The sequence below is a fragment of the Dryobates pubescens genome, chromosome 5 (assembly GCF_014839835.1).
Source record: "Dryobates pubescens isolate bDryPub1 chromosome 5, bDryPub1.pri, whole genome shotgun sequence".
NCBI classification, from domain to species: Eukaryota; Metazoa; Chordata; class Aves; order Piciformes; family Picidae; genus Dryobates; species Dryobates pubescens.
This window is the reverse complement of record NC_071616.1, coordinates 38,087,970-38,103,945: the sequence shown is the minus strand read 5'-3', so window position 1 is coordinate 38,103,945 and position 15,976 is coordinate 38,087,970. Positions and strand designations below refer to the sequence as shown.

The 15,976-nt window shown below is 37.7% G+C and overlaps 1 protein-coding gene across 2 annotated transcripts in view; it reads left to right on the top strand.

Moving 5' to 3' along the window:
- Window positions 1-321: 321 nt before the first annotated feature.
- The window catches only part of MIPOL1 (mirror-image polydactyly 1), a 199,213-nt gene continuing 183,558 nt past the window's right edge, over window positions 322-15,976 (top strand). For both annotated transcript variants that reach the window (XM_054162228.1, XM_054162227.1), the window contains exon 1: window positions 322-435. The gene's annotated coding sequence lies outside the window, so the exon portion shown is untranslated. The remainder of the gene's footprint in view (window positions 436-15,976) is intronic.

Sequence of the window (15,976 nt, the reverse complement as noted above, 5' to 3'; positions counted from 1 at the left end):
ATATGTTCTTTTAGCAGGCTTATTCCTTGAACAGGTATTCTGAAAGACACATTGTACGTGTCTAAAAAGGAACTGTGGGGTTGAAGCTCTAGATAACATTTAAGACTGAGTATATATAAAGAAAAAGATTGTTAAAATGTCAAGATAATGAAAAGTCAGAAAATAAATTATACCTATTATTAATTTTGAATTGTATTCAAACATAGAAATATGTAGTATAGACAAAAGCTGGTTACAGAGAGATAAAATTCAATTTTATACTAGGATAATTGTTTTATGTATTTTACATTTATTTGGAAGATCAGATAAAGGCTTGAAATTCTCAATATAAATCACAGTATGGTCCTGATGAATGCCAAGGTCAGTAATGGAAACCGCTTCACTTGCAAAACACATTACTGCTGTGGAAAATACCAAGTGAATAAAATGAAACTGGTAAGCACCATTTTTCCTACCATGTGTTATTTACTTGCATTATAACATTTGAGTGGGTTTGGTTTTCAAAGGACTCTCAGCATCCTCTGTATATTATCTGTATCCAAGTTAACATGTCTTTGTTAAGAAGAGATTAATGCAAACCTTATTTGAGGTCTGTGAGTGAAAATGAAACTGTTGCTGCAATAGCATTGAGGAATTAGATTGGCCCTGTTCAAACAGCCTCATGTATGCTGGCAGTGTAGTTGATGGGATCCCAATGCTATGTGGATGGTAGAGCTCACGATTTAAGAATATATTTCTGTAATAAATTGTTTCCTATCATGAGTATCTTCTGTCAGGAAGGCTTATTTTGTCCATAATTGGATCTCTAAGGAGAAGGAAATTTCTGTCTTGACAGAGGAATTCAAGTATTTGCCAGAACAATAAAATGGATTCTAAGTCCTTACAGAGAATGTACCCTGTTGATGTTATTTGGAAGTGGCTCCAGTTCAGGTATCTCAGCTGACTACCTCTGTTTGTCCAAACTAAAGGAGGAAACAGCCTCTAGGTTTACCAGATTGCAAACTGAAACTTGAAGCACATAGGTATTTACCTGAAATGACTGCCACTCATCTTACTACAAAGGCCCAATAAAAAAGCTGTAGCATTCAGGGGCAGGTTTTTTTCTGTGTAGTGTATTGGAGCTTTTGAGTCCTAGGGCAATAAGAAATAGACTTCCCAACATGGCAGCCACTTCACAAAAAATGTCAAGCTGGATGTTTTTCAGACGTGTTGCCTTCCAAAACCTTTCTTGTTTAAATGCCGTTGTTCTGCTGAACCGTGAGTTCTACAACTGCTGCTTGACACAGAGACTGTTTTCTGGGCTTCTGTCAAAGGACCTATGTCACTGAGGTCAGTAGTTTGCCATCGTTTCCTGAGTTAAATCATGTCAGAGCAGTGGCAAGGAGTAGTGACTCAATGGCCCTAGGGTGCCAATCTGGTGTCACAGAACAGCTCTTCTAGGTAAACAGTGGGATTACAAATGGTCTTCAGTAGTTGTAGTTTGTTTGTAGGCTTGTAACTTGTTCTGCTTTAGCAAAGTAAGAGCTGCTGTGGTGGGATCAGGATCTGACATTTGGTTAGCCTTCAAGGTAAAGGGTTTTGCATACCAAATGGTTTTACAAATATATTCACTTCTAGTATAACACTTTGTAAGCTTCTTCACAGTAGCATTCATTTGCTGGGCTGGTGATCAGGTCTCTGAAGTCTGCGGCTTGTGCGACTGGGCTTTCTTTCCAAATGGCAAAGGTTAGTTGGACTGCAGGAGGTCAGATATGGAAATGAATCACCCTGCAAGAACAGGTCACCTCTTTTTTGATACAATGAGATTTCTTTCAGGGTCCTGCTGAGGACCCGATCCACTAGCTTGTTCCACAGCACCTCAACTCTATAAAAGAGTGGGGCACCCATGAAGAATTCCTTTGCCCTGTATGGTATGGTTTAGAGTGCAATGGGATGTCTCAAAAGACTCGGGTATCCTGGGATATATAGTCAACAAGTTAAGGATGTTTAAGTTAGTTTCTGCACTACAGTAGCATAAATGTAAGGTGATATAAATATGCCTGGGAGCAAACTTCAGCCTCTTGCTTGTTGGACTCAGAATTTGATGGTGGCAAGAATAAACACAGTTGTGTGGGGTGTAACACTTTTTCTCACGCTGTACTGAAGGTGACTGCTATGCAGGTGTACAAGGTAACTCTAATTAAGAGTTTCCCCTTGAAATGTAATTTTGTTCCTCCTCTTCACTATCCAGTGGTAGACTAATATTTGTCTCCAGAATGTTTTTCCAGGATCTGAAGTGGAATTACAGTATCTGAAGGTTACTAAATATTAGGCAAAAATTAGAATTCTCTTCATAGTTTAAAAGTATCTTTCATATTTCAAAAACCCTCCTGGATGTGAAATTCTTTGGGCAAACATTCACTGTCTTGCACTCCTGAGAGAAAAATTCCTAAAAATAGCATATGCTGGCTATCATGCTGAAGTTCCCCTCCAGATGTATCTCCCCAGTAGCTTGTTTTCTACTTGGTGTAATATATACTTCCAAACTTACTTTAAAAGCTAAAAATGGGGGGGGGGGGGAATTAGATCAAACCAGATACTCTATTGAGAACACATTTAATATTATATAGTACACTTTTTTTTTTTTTCCCCAGTAGTACATCCATTCAGACCATTAGTGATGTCACAGAAATGAAGACTTTCTGAATTTAAGAAGCTGAACACTTGCATTACATGTGGGATTTTTAAGAGCTGCAAACTACCCAGCGAGGGACCTTTTGTTTTTGGGTAGCCATAATCCTGTGTATTACAATTCTATGTAAAAATGTCACAGTTCACAAATACAGGACTGTGATAGTGTAACTAAAACCACATTTTTATTTCAATTTTAAAGAAAGTTCATATAAATTATTTGTATTATCCAAAATGTTTTGAAACCAAGCTCTATCACCTGGTTTATTTATTTATTTATTTTTAATTGTGATTGGAGCATGAGTTTGGTAGTTGTAGGGTCTCTGGACTTCTCAAATGTCTTGAGAAACAGGTTTTTAGGGAGGTGTCTGTGAATGGGTGTCTAAGAGTAGGTGTGGGGTTTTTTTTTTCCGACCTGTCCTGAAAGCACAGTGGAAAAAACTTTTAAGTACTAAACTACCTTTTCTTTTGCTTTAGATTTTTTTCTTTCTTTTTTTCTAATTGACTATTTTTGGATAAAAACAAAAATAGTTATACCTCAGTAAAGTTCTGTCTAATAAGTAAATTAAGCTCACTTTATTCTTCAGGCAGGAACAACATATAGTAATAGAATCACAGAGTTGTTTCAATTGGAAAAGGCCTCTAAGGTCATCAAGCCCAACTGCCAACCTAACACCACCATGGTCATTAAACCATGTCCTAAAGTGCCATGTCTACAGATTTTTTTTTTGACTACTTCCAGGGCAGCCTGTTCCAATGCCTAATATCCAATCTAAACCTCCCTGGCACAATTTTAGGCCATTTCCTCTCATCCTATCACTTGATACTAGGGAGAAGAGACCAACACCTGCCTTACTGCAACCTCTTTTCAGGTAGTTGTAGAGAGTGATAAGGTCTCCCCTCAACTTTCTATTCTCCAGACTAAACAATCTCAGTTCCCTCAGGTGCTCCTTTTGAAGCTTGTTCTCCAGGCCCTTCGCCAAGTACAATTCCTGCTCCTGCTGCCACACTATTTCTGATACAGGCCAGGATGCTGTTGGCCTTATGTGCCCAGGTGGCCAACTTCTGGCTCATGTTCAACACCGCTGGGTTTTTTTCTGCCAGCAGCTTTCCAGCCACTCTTCCCCAAGCCTGTAGTGTTGCAAGGGCTTGTTGTGACTCAAGTGCAGGACCCAGTACTTGGCCTTGTTAAACCCTATACAATCAGCCTAGGCCAAGCCTGTTCAGACCCCTCTGCAGAGCATTCCTACCCTCAAACAGATCAATATTTCTACCCAGTTTGGTGTCATCTGCAATCTTACCGAGGGTGCACTCAATCCCCTCGTCTAGATCATTGATAAACTGGCACCAAAAGAGAGACCTGGGAAGCACCACTTGTGATCGGTTGCCACATGGATTTAACTCCATTCCCCATCACTCCTTGGACCCAACCATCCAGCCAGTTTTTACTTGGTGAAGCATCCACCCATCCACACCCTGAGCAGACAGTTTCTCCAGGAGGATGCTGTGAGAGACAGTGTCAAATGGTTTAATAAAGCCCAGGTGAACAACATCCATAGTCTTTCCCTAATAAACTAAGTTATAGTAAAACCTGCAACCTTTCCTTTGTACTTCTTTCCAAACCAGTCTGCTGAGCAGACGCAGAGTCCAGCTGAACAACTGAGAACAGTGAAATGCTTCTTTTAGATGAGAAAACACAAGCAGGCTGTGATTTACAGATGGGAGTAATTGATTAGATGTTGTGGGTTTGAAGTCTTGAACAAATTAGAAGAATAATGTTGAAGACCATTTTGAAAACAGTGTCAAAGTTACATAACTTTAATAATGTAAAAGCAAAAAGGCTTAATTTAAGTTTGGTTATGTTAAGATTTGCCTTTGACAGGAAGGAATCATACAAGCAAAACATTAATATAAGGCCACCTTTATTAATAGTGTATTTTTAGAAGTATTCCAGAAGCCTCCCAGTTTAGCTGTGAAATCGGAGGCAGTTCAGTAGTTTTCTTAGTGGTACAAGTATCACAGAAGACATCCTAGTGCATACACCTAACTTTGTCACATGCTCCTTCGGTGGGAGGTAAAACTCTGAGGTCTGCAAATATGGCCTCTTCACAATGTCTGAGATTGTCTTCAGAGTTATGAGTATTTAAACTATTGGCTGGAATTTTCCTGGCTTAATCTCATGTTTTATCTGTGTTTCAATAGCTACAAAGTCTTGATTTTAAAAATCTTAATTATTTTTTTTAGTGATGTCAAGCAGTGTAACTTGTAAGGCCCAGAACATCTGACAAACTGTGCAGCATGATTATGTGCAAGGGATAGCAGTCATCAATATAAGCCTGGGTTTCAGAAGTGCTAAGGAAGGATTTTATTTCCCTTACCTATTAAGTGGATTTAGAGCTCCTTTGCACCACCAAGGAGTAACAGGTGTGGGATGGATATTTAGCAGCTGTCTCAACCTTCTGCAAGCTCACATCATTTCTTCTTTCCACCTCTAGTGTCAAGTGTTTTGGCAATGAAAACATTAATGTAGCTTGATGAATCGAGGAATAATGCATGCAAGATATCTGAATTTATGCTGAGTCTGCAAGAAAGAACATAAAACTGAGGGAATAATGTTGCTGAAGCTGACTGGATAATAGTAGGTCTTCTTCCAGGAATTTATCAAGAATCACAGTATTGGTTCAGTTGGCAAAGAGCTCTGTTTGTTGGGCTTTTTTCCCCCATTTGTCTCTTCAGATTGAATCTGATTTTAAAGCTCAGAACCCCCAACAAGAACTTTTTTTTCTGTCAGTTGTATAACCCTCAACTTAGAGGAACAAACTCTCTGCGAGTTTGTTCTCAGAGTTCTTAAAAGCTTCTGCACTGTAAATTGCTTTCATGTTTTTGGCTGAATAGTGTGCTTATGAAGGGTTTAAAATGACCTTTCCTCAAAACCCAGTAAAGAAATGTTTGGGTTTTTTTAGTTGGTTGTTTTGGTGGTTGTTTTTTTTTTTTTTTTAAAAAAAAGCAAGTCTGTCCAGCTTCTTTATTCCCCATGTTGTGTATAAATACAGGGAATGATGACAAGACCAAGGAACAAAAATGATCTGTTTCTTGAAATACATTTAAAAAACCCAAACACCACCCCAACAACAACAAACAAACAAACAAAAATAAAGGAAACCAAAACTGAACTCTTTGGTCTAAGAAGAACAGAAATGACAGAGCTTTTGTTATGGGCAGCCTGACAGTTTTGCCTGTGCTTAGAAGTTGTCCTGCACTTTTCTTTTGGAAGACATTTGAGTTTTCCATTGTTTGTAACCCCAGCATTTTAGATGGATTGTGTTTTTTTACATAGTAGGCATTTCCTTCCTACTGAGTGAAGATGACTTTGTGGTGAGTTTCAGCTGGGAGCAGGTTTTGGCTATGTTCCAAATGAAGATTAAAGGATAAATACATTGTTTTCCCTGATGTAGACAAAAATATTGCAGCAACTTGATTGGGAAACTGGTGTATTCGATTTACTGTCAGAAAAGTCTGTGATAATGTGTCTGATGATTTAAACTACTTTAGCTAATGCCTGTTTTCTTCTTCCCTTTTTTTTTCCCCTTGTTGCTTTATTTATTTATTTATTTATTTATTTTCCAAGCTGCCCAGCACTGCTTCAAAGTCAATGGCAACTCCCCTTTAATGCTGTTATCTTCCTTTGCTGGTGCAAGAACAGGAAGTGGTGCGACAACTCTCTGGTGCTGAGTGTTTGCAGGTTGTCTCCTCAATTTTTAAACTCTGAACATTCTCAATGAATGTAATTTCTTTGACTTGTCTCTAGTTCTTGTTGAGTTCTGTCGAGCCTCAGTATATCTGTTCCGTCTCTGATGGTCCAAGATGATTTGTGGATGTGTAGCTTGCTATTTTAAAGTGTGCTGGCCTTCAAGTTTCTTTAATTTTGCTGTAACCTTCAGGGAAACATTTGGATTAAGTTTCTAAAAAGACTAGCCTGCTAATCATAAGCAACAGCACATGATGGGGCATGTTACGTATCATATATAAAGCACATTGTATATCATACAGCCAATGTATAGGTGCTGAAAACACTGAAATGTTAATGTGTAACAAACGGAGAATTACAGAATTCTTTAGGTTGGAAAAGACCTTTAAGATCACCAAGTCCAACTGTAAACCTAACACTGCCAAGTCTACTACTAAACAATGTCTCCAGGTGCCATATCTACACATCCTTTAAATACCAACTACTTCCCTGAGCAGCCCATTCCAATGCCTGATAACCCCTTCAATAAAGAAATTTTTCTTAACATCCAATCTAACCTCCTCTGGTACAACTTGAAACCATTTCTTCTTGTCCTATCACTTGTTACTTGGGAAAAGAGACCAACACCCAGCTTGGTACAACCTCATTTCATGTAGTTGTGCAGAGTGGTTAAAGTCTCCCCTGAGCTTCCTTCAGACTGAACAACCCCAGCTCTTTCAGTCACTCCTTACAGGACTTGTTCTTTAGGCTCTTCACTGGCTTCATTGCCCTTTGAATGTGTCCTGAACATTTCTCTGTTAACTTCCTCCACTTCTCACTTACCACAATGAAGTTACTACTTGTAGTCAATGAAGATGCTATGGACTGGGTTTAGTTACTACATTTAAACGAACAAAGGAAAACCAAACAAAACCAGACACACCCAGAAAACATAACTTGAAAGCTTTTGTTTATTGAGGCTAAATATACATCTTTTGGCATCTGAGCAGCACTGTATGTTCCGATGTTCTTACTGCTGTGCAAGTGTAGTTTAGGGAGCAGTCATGCTTTTGGTAGTCTTATTTTCTCAGATGACTGACAGGTTAGTTAATTCTCTTATATAGAACAGATCTGAATGATCTGCTGTCAGTGTGGTTTTATTTTTTTCTCTGCTCTTTTAACTTGTGACATTTCAGTTGCTGTGATTCTCTTCAGGACCTGGAGTGTATACAGTTGAATTCAAGTGGGTAAAGAATTTGGGGGTAGAACCAGTGCACTGGATATGTTGGTGTACAACAGCAGCGGAGGTGGACTTGTGTTTTCATGCTGTTCAAAAGAGTTTGACAGATATGTAACTGGTGCAGCTGTATTTCTCTGCAAGAGACCAACAGGCTCCTCTCATTTTCCCCCCCCACAGGACTGTGTCTTGAAAGGTTGGCAGATTTCTGACAGGCCTCTGCATGTTCAGTCCTCATGATAGTTTTTGGTCGGGCTCCAATATCCACAATGTAGCCTCTGTGCTTTTCAGTGCGTTTGCTGTCAGGAAAAGTGGTGCTGTTTGAAGGTACTTTGAGAAATGTGAGTTGGCTGGATAAATTGAGTTTCTCTGCTTCAGTGTGTTTTGTTGCCTCCTTTTCTTCGGTAAGTTCCTGTCTTCCCTCTGTCTCTGAAGGCAGCTGAAAATTACACTGGAATGCTTTTGGCAGGGGATACACCATTTCTGCTTACTGCTAATACTTACACTAGTGATATATGAAGCTGGCACCAAGTCACTGCCCATTTTTATGAGCCTATAATGTTCTGTGAATTTATTTTTCTTTTCTAGTAAAATGTAGGCTAGCAACTTATTTCTGTGATAGAAATTCTGGTTTGGGACTTTTCAATACATCAAATATACTATACAATGAGTTTTGCAAACATAAGTGTTGTAGACTCAAAAGTTTCTTGAATAATTCTCATAATTAGCTTCGAAGCCCTTTAGTCACAATGGTATTTTCCTTGAGGGGATGGATTCTGTGGGGCTTGAGGCAAATGCTTTCAGAAAGCCAGGTGAAATACCTGTATCAGTGGTTTAAAGTTGTGGATGTCGTTCACCATTTGGCCTAATGTGATGTCATCTAGTCATGTATCAAACTGGAGGGGGGCATCTAAAAAAATGAGGGATGCTTGAAACAAGTAGTGTTCAAAATACTTCACTGATGCTGCTGTTGCCCAGTTTTCTGCCTCTCTCACATGAGTCATCTTCGGTTGTGCCTCACTGCTGGGTTTGGATTTCTTTCCTGCTTTGGTGTCTTAGTCTATAAAGCAGAAAGCAACCCAGACTTTAGCATATCGTAGGAATCCTAGTTCTTGTGGTTTTGTTCTGTTGCAGTCTTTAATAAAATAGGTAGGCAGGAAGTGACCTGTGACTGTGATCCAGATCATGTTTCTGTTCAGAAGCGGGTTGTCCCCAAAGTTAGATTGGGTTGCTGTATCCAGATGGCTTTTTCATGTCTCCCACAATGGAGATTCTGAGCAAGTTGTTCCAATGACCTTCCTTACTCTGAAGAATCTGTTACCTGTAAGTCTGAGTTTTCTGTGTTATAACTTGTCTCCAAGAGAAGAATACGTCTTTGTCTTCTGTATGTTTGCTTTCAAGGCATCTAAACTTCAATAAAATTCCCTTTTAGCCCTCTCTTCTTAAAACCAACTCAACTCTTTCATATTCCCCATAAGCTGTGTGCTGCAGAATCCTAATACTTGTGTGGACTTCAGGATATCAGGGAGGGTCAGACTGAATACAGCACTTCAGATGTGGTTTCACAAGTGCCAAATAGAGCTGATAAATCACTTTTCTTTCTTTCTGCTGGCTATGATTCTGTCAACACAGTGCAGGTGGTGCACTGTCATGTAGTGCTGATTCTACTAAAATATTCTATTAAATATTCTTTTGGCTCCAGGTAAGACAACAGATAGTTTAAAATACACATATTTATCTTTATCCTTTAAGACTATGGAAATTACGGTCTGCTTGTAAACTGTTTAGAAATGGAGCTCTGACTGCCCGTTTGATGTATAATAATAATTGAGTTATAAGACTAGTGAAGTGTTGACAACAAAACTGGAGGATGGCTGAATGTTGTTCTGCACTTGACCAAAGTGCATCATAGTTTCCACTAGTAGAGTGAAAATAATACTAATGGAAGTGTCCAGGAGGAAAACTGCTTCACAGAGTGCACACCGAGAAAAGCTGGGGGGGCGGGGAAAGGAGACACAATCTTTAAGAAGATCCTCTGCAGTTTACATTTCAAAGAGGTGTCTGGCAGGGGGAGTAAAAAGAAGGCATGTATTGTCCAAGAGCAGAGAAAACTAAGGGAAAAAGAAAAGTAGAGGACAAAGGACAACTGAAAACTAGGAAATAAAGAACAGAGCAGGCTGATTGTTTAATAAATGAAATCCAAACAAAGATTGTTATCTTGGTTGTTAATAGGGGAGAGAGAGTATAACAAAGAGGAGGAGACACAGGGCTGTTGGTGATCTAATATGCACATAAAATACTTCCTGATATGCATAGAGAAAATTAAGCCTTGAAAACACTGAACTAATAGCAGAAATTAGGAAAATTAAAGAGTGTAAAGTACGTGTCCTACATCTAATTACATTTAATTCAGGAATAGGTGAAACCTGTATGAAACAGTTGAAAATGCATTTTTATACATTCTCCCTGGCCTTTGTCAAAAGCATGAGATAAAGAACGAGCTCTCTTTGACTTAGCATTTGCCACTGTGAAAAGCATCAGGTGCAGATTCTTTGATGAGAGTGTGAAGAAGCTGCTACAGCAACAGCATTAAAAAAAAATAAAATGCCTGAGCCCTGCTTCTCTGGTGTCTTCTCTGATTTACGCAGGTTAAATGGAACCAGCTGCAAATGTCTCATCTGCTTTTGGGCCAAGAATCAGTAGGTAAGAAAAGCCAGGGATTATTACATGACTTCCCTCAGGGAAAATGTTTTTATCAGTCTTCCAGACAATTCATTTACTGAGATAAACCAAAATCTTGAAATCTTTGTAGCAGTGCTGGAGTTTTAAACTTGAAGTACTGCTCATGCTACGTCCATCCACTTACAGGGTCAATCCACTTGCCTAGATTTTGTATTCTTTCAGAGAGAAACAGAATATTTTACCTTAATTATTTGTGTTTGAAAATAGATAAAAGTAATAGACTACTATAAAATACGTGTCTCTGTAATCAAATATCAAAGTATGCTTAATTTCACAGCTTTCAAGTGTCTAATTGATGGATCTTAGTCCATATTTGACAAATATTCAAAGTGACTTTCAGTTATTCTTTGACTGGTATTTTTGTAACCACCCAAGGCAAATTTTAACTTACTTTGGGTTGTTTTAGATTTCTGAATTGCCATAAAGTTTCTTAAGTTAGAGAGAAAATGTGACTCTTTTGGAGGAGTATGTCATTGAATCAAAATCTGACATCACCTGGGTTAAGAAAACTGTCTGTTTGTTGCCTAGAGAAATGCTCCTAGAGGTTAACTGTTTTTTTATGTAGTGTAGGCTTCTAAATCAGATTTTTTTTAGTTTAGCTTGCCAGAGGCAAAACGTTTCAGGATATTACAAGAGATCCTGGTAATCTATTTAATGTGACTTCCAGATCCATGAAGTGCATAGTGTTCCATCCCTTGCATTGCTCCATCCCTCTACTGTCAATGGCACCTGTCAACTGCATCATTAAGGTGGGCACAAACTGCCTCTGTGCTGTTCCTAGGGGTGCTGGAAGCTGATTTATTGTGCCACTAGAGGCAGGGCGGGCAGGGTAGCTGTCCTTGTGGAAAAAAATCTCTCAAGACTAAAGGACTTTGTGAAGATGAATTTGATCAACACTAGCAAGCATTTGCATCCTGTCAAAGCAGCTCAGTCCATGATTCGCTAGTTGTCTTCAAAATTTGTCAAGGCAAGACCAAGTAAAGGAGGTTTGGAGTCATTTGGGCTCCATATGAAAGCCTCTCAGTTTCTGAGGACAGGGAGTCAGTAACTGAACTCCAGGTTAGAAGATGGACTTGCCGCTCTCCTGGCCAGGGATGGGAAGTATTGGCAGCTACAACAGGCTGTTGCTAATCTAAAATACCTTGGGTCAACAGCACTGTTCAGGTAGTTGAAAGTTGGATGTTACTGTGGGGCGCTCAGTTGTATAACACACATTCTGCAAAGACTTTTTTCTTCTGGAAGTGGAAATACTGCTAGAACTGCAATAGAAGTTACCCAGAACTGCCCAAGTGAAGCACTGTGTGCTGCTCACCTTGGAGGCGTTCATTATTTTCATATACCTCTTGTTTTTCTTGAACTCTCATGGAGCATTTGTGTTGATGAGTAATTAAAAGCAGGACTGAAATGAATGAGCCAATATTTTGTTTAAATATTCTTTTTGTCTTAAAATCCATTCGTATTTCAAGGTACTGGAGGGCAAATTATTTTGATGGCCATTTTTGCAGAATATATCCCTGAATCAGTGAGGGAGTCATGATTTTAGTTAGCACTGTTTAAAAAAATAGTGAAGGCAAGGCAGTGAGCTTAGTTTTCCATTTTTATCTGTCATAGGTGTTAAATAATGCAAACATATAAGCATGAAAAGAAGTTGACAGTTTGAAACTGAGACTGCATGAGTCTTGTAGGATATTGTTAAAATTTCCTCTGTGCTTCTCCTTGATATTCTTAAGAAGAAAGGTTGGTTTTGCTGGAGGATAAAGAAATTAAAAGTTAATGCTCTTTATCACTGGGCACCCATGATAAACTAGAATGTAATTAAGTATCCACTGATTTCTTTGGGAAATGCCTCTGCGAGTCAGCACTCTGTGTACGAAGAGTTAAGATTGTATCATCCCTTGTTTAAGGTAAGGATAAGGCCAGACACTATTATTATTTTATAATAGATTCTTAATTCGTTATTCTGTGAAGTGTTGATGTTTTCATTAGAGTTAAAATATGTTGCAGGTTTACAGAAAGTCTGAAATCTCAGTATGTGGCCCCATCAATTTTAATTATTTGAATTATTGGAACATCTAATTTTTTGCTTGATGGTGCCCGAATGTACCACTGAATCTGTTTTTTAAGGTTTTCTTCCAGTTTAATGTCTGAATCCAAATTCATAAAGAGTTGGAAAAATGAGATGTCTGAGCTATAGGATTCACAGGGATTTTATATGAAGCCTATTTAATCAGGATAACACTGTTATTAATATTCATAAAGTCAGCTGGAACACAAATGACAGACTATGGAGCCTAAAATTTTTTACTTGTGAATTTATTAAAAGCAGCTTAAAAAATTAATGGAATTTAAGTAAAGTTGACGAAAATGAAAATCTTATGTTAGCAGAAAAAAAAAAATCTTTATTAGAACTTTCTCTAAGACCATCTTGCATTGATACCTTTGACAGATTTCATTGGTACTTAAAGAAGAAAGATGCATGAATGGTCATTTAAAAGGATTTAAACACATTGGCACATTAATTTTTACATGAATAATAAGTAGTTTCCAAAAGCAATTAACTTACAGTGTACAAGATTGGAATAGAAAAATAGGACTGTGACATCAAAGGGCACAGCAAATGTGCTGTACATTTTAAACTTTTAATAATATGACTTATTAAAATAAGTTATTTCCTTTCCACAGTCGGGAAGGTAACAGCGCAGGTACCCGCGTACATCTTGTGTTGGCTTTGAAATAAACCAAGATCTGGAACGATGAAATATTTTGATGCCAAAGTGCTATCAGTAAAGAACAATCTCAGGCTTTTCAGTCAGTTCTTCTGTGTGGAAACCAGACAAACACTGTCCACAGCGTATGACTTTCTCCCATGCTGCTTTATGCAGCGCTGGGAAGCTTTTATTTCTCTAGAGGGCAAGATAGGTAGATCTGGGATTTCTTTCATTAGTAGGACTGTACTGGTTACTTTATATTCATATTTGTAGGTGATTTTAGACTTAAATATTTAGTCTGAATTTTTATGTGACTGTTGTGTATTCAGCAGATAAGGACTATTTTTTATTTAGTTTTTTAACTAGCAATCTTAATACTAATTCCAGTTCAATAAATGGAGTATAAGGAAGTGAGCTCTAGAGTTTATTTTAACTCTAGATTTGGTGTTACAGTTTCATTTTGTATTTTCTTTCTTTTTTGTCCCTGTCTCCCACTATACTTTATTTTTAGCTGCAGCTGTATTTTCTTTTGATTATGAGACAGACTGATGACAGTTTGTCTTCAAATGAAAGTAGAGAAAAGCTTTAAAATAATTGTATTTAATTTTTCTCATGATTCATTCTGGGAGAATCTTCAGGGCCAACTTCTGATTGTTGTTTGATGTGGTGAAGTTTAGCACTCAGTAATAATGATGATTCAGTAAGTTTTGATTCTAAAAATACCTTGTGTTCAAAGCACTGTTTGTAAAGGTACACCTGGAATGGTAAGTAAGTGTTGTGCATAAGTTAACTCTCTACTGAGGCATATTTGTTCAGAACAGCCAATTTATGGAATATTTTCATTCTTCTGTCCACTAATATATTTATTTCTAATAATAGGGAAAATACACTGTAAACCCAAAGCATCTTTCCGTTTGACTTGGATCAGTAGGTTGCCCTGCTTCGATATCAACGCTGTTTTTATTTTCTCTGTGCGTGTAAACCAGAAAATTCCTATTACTGGCAGAACACATTTCACCTATTTAGACAAAGTCTGCAAAAGGAGCCTCTTGACTGGTCTCGTTCTTGCTGTGCCATAGTCTTATCATTTCCAGGAGAGGGCAGCATTTTCCTACCTCAGGTACATGCAGGCACATGCCCTGCTTAGACTGTCAATGTTTCTTGTAATTACTCCCAGTATATTTGTTGCTTGCTTATGAATTAACTTGCATTTATGGAACTAAATCATTCCAATCATTTAATTACACCTGAGGAGCTGAACTATAATTGCTTGCTTCCAACTAGGATCTGATATGGCTTGAGCAGTATTAATTTGGTGTTTACTTTTCTGAGTGCTAAAAGCATTAAAATGATTGTGCAATGGGATTACATTTTACTAATTGCTGGCATTCATTAGCTGGGTAAATGGCGAGGAAGAATGACTGTATATTGTGAAGGGATAAAATTATGATTTTTAAATAGTATATTACTAGGCACATTAAGGCCCTAAGTCATGTTTTAAAATACTCCAGAGGTTATTAAATACCGTATTTTCTTCATGTCTTGCTATATGAATATCTTATTAAAATACTGCAATTATTATGAACCTTTTTGTGCAATATGTAGGGAAATGGCTTCACTGACAGAAACCTATTTCTTGATATTAATAACCCTCTATATTTTCAGCTAATCCAAAAGTAAATGAGGAACTTAGGAAAAGATTGCCAACTCCAAACCAACACAGTTACACAGAATTGAAAAAGAAGCATGCAGCTTCATTTGAGGGATTCTTGTAGGGAACTCAGTTCTGGGATATGAGGTGAAGCTGTTATTTTTTTAAGACCTCAGCACATCAAATCATGCACCCTTTTTCTGTTTTCCCTCAGGCACATTTAATAGTTAACCATGAATATGAACTAAATATATTTTTAAATGCCTAATAGAAATTTTAGTTTCGAATCTTAAATGTTTGCATAATTGTTATGCTAGCCTCAAAACCAAAACATTTGCTTTCTTAGTAGTTATATGGGAAAGTAATTTCTTCTGCTGCTTTATGAGTTAGAATATGTATCATGGTATTTGTTTGAATTTTAAAATGTACTTTAAAACAAAACCAAACCAAACAACATAACTCTTACATTTATTAGCTCTATGGCAACTCTGGGGGTTTTTTGTGACCCAGCCACTTTGAAGTCTTTTTAATACATGTATTTTAAAAAAATACAGCAGGGAAGGCACACAAAATAAGCACAACTGCATAGGTAAAGTTGGAAAATTGTCCTTTGTACAATGCATACTAAAAGAAGTGCTTGAATAAGTAATAACATTTGTGGTAAGCTTACTATATTGGCAAGATTACACATTTAGTTGGATTTCCCTGAGACAGAGAATATAGTTGATCTTTTAACATAGAAGAGAGCCTATATTTTAACACCTGGTAGCATTACATTCCCCTGCAAATCTTGCTTTTCAGTACTAAGGGTTGTTTCTTGAAGGTCTTTGATTACGTGAAATACTGCACCGTGTAATTAACTGCATGGGCTGAAATAATACATATGCAAATACTAGGATGGATTATTTAGCTGTTTAGAAGAACCTACAAGTTCAGAGTTAGAGCGACCATGGTCCACTTTACCTGTATTTTATCCAGGAAATTAAAGCAGGAGAAAGAGTGTTGTAAAGTGAAATACATTCCACTGTCTGTAATAACTACCAAAGGGAGCAGTCTTGCTGCCTTTAGCAGGACCACTCAGTGTGACTTGGGCTGTGCTTCCAAGACCAACTCCTAGACAGCAAGACAAACTAACACATCTTTTTTTAAAGGTGTTGCACATAACAGAAAGCTGAACAAAATCATTCTAAAAATTAGATGGGGGGGAGTGGGGAAATTACTGAGAAATATACTTTAGCACT